Genomic DNA, 1,346 nt, shown 5'->3' on the forward strand with positions numbered 1-1,346 from the left:
CCCTATCTATATCGTGATAATCTATTTAATCTATGTCGTTACGTTATAGCTCACTGGCTAGGATTATTACCCTTTATCTAGAACAATAAATATGATATCAAGTACAAGGGGTGCGGACTTATTATATTTATATCTGTATTTAAAGATATCTTATAGGAGTTTACCGTAAGCCGGGTAATCATGCCTGATTGGTGCTGTGTTTAAAATAGCAAGACAAGAATGACTAAAGTAATAATAAGTATATACAGATATATATATATATATATATATATATATATAGGTGTGTGTGTTTTCATTTTCAAAAGGAAGAGTGGGGCATAGAAAAAAAGCAAGCAACATTACATTGGTATGCGGGTCATCTTATATTTGTAGTGCACATTTTACTTCAGATCGCTTTACTATGATATGTTCTCATTAGGATATGCAAGGAAACTTGTTCGGATCAAGTAAGTAGCATGTATTTGGAGAGCGCAGAAGAATACAGAAATGAATCACATTTTGTATGAAACAAGACCATTCAAAACTGAATGATGAAATATTCTTGCAAATGTTGTTCAACTGTCACTATAATGTTGTTCGCTTATACTTTGATCAGTACTGATGGAACCTTTCGGTTTTCCTTCCAGTCATTCCGGTACCTATCGAACAAAGTTCTGATCAGCTGTGTAGCGATACTGTGTAAACAAAATAAATGCCATAAACATGTGATTGACCAACTTTTTGGTATGAAGGCCAACAATAAATACTATGTTAGTGTAAATTGATTCTGCTAAATTTGTATTGCATGCTCGGGTCTCAGTCAAGAATATCATATTTGCAACACATATCTGTTTACACAAATTTCAACAAATTCAGGAAAAAAGACAGTGCAACACTTCAACCAACAGACTTATTAAATGTCACATTTTTTAATAAATGCTATTCTTCGTCAACCCACCAAATTGTGTTGTTGATTTGCTCAGCTTCACTTATTTTCCATGGTCTTGGCCTGTCTACTTCCCCAACACTTGCTGGAAGTACAGGTTCAAATTGGAAAGGCTCAATATCTATTGCTAGTGGACTAGGATCTTCACTTATGTCACTTCATTAGATGAAATACTTCTACCTGACTATACATCACACACTGACACTTTTACATTCAACCAATTTTAAAAAATATTAATTTTAAATTAAAATAAGGCCACGGCAATACCTACGCATATTTCTTAATTTAAAGTAACAGAAAACACTATGTCGACGGAACACTTTGTTTTGCTGCAAACATAAATTCATTTTCTGCTAACAAAGCCTAAATCAGCTGATGATTAGAACAGATCGTGACGTAATTTACGTCATAGTGCCCGCGA

The 1,346-nt window shown here is 33.8% G+C and overlaps 2 long non-coding RNA genes across 2 annotated transcripts; one reads left to right on the forward strand and one right to left on the reverse strand.

The window, feature by feature from the left end:
• The first annotated feature begins 262 nt into the window (after positions 1-262).
• On the forward strand, positions 263-766 carry LOC108950265. The gene is made up of 2 exons (XR_001975150.2): positions 263-346; positions 419-766. It is a non-coding gene; the product is annotated as an uncharacterized LOC108950265 (long non-coding RNA).
• Positions 624-1,027, reverse strand: LOC113475018. The gene is made up of 2 exons (XR_003396758.1): positions 934-1,027; positions 624-674 (listed from the first exon to the last, which is right to left on the reverse strand). It is a non-coding gene; the product is annotated as an uncharacterized LOC113475018 (long non-coding RNA).
• Positions 1,028-1,346: the final 319 nt, after the last annotated feature.

Source organism: Ciona intestinalis, unplaced genomic scaffold (assembly GCF_000224145.3).
Source record: "Ciona intestinalis unplaced genomic scaffold, KH HT000080.2, whole genome shotgun sequence".
Lineage (NCBI taxonomy): Eukaryota > Metazoa > Chordata > Ascidiacea > Phlebobranchia > Cionidae > Ciona > Ciona intestinalis.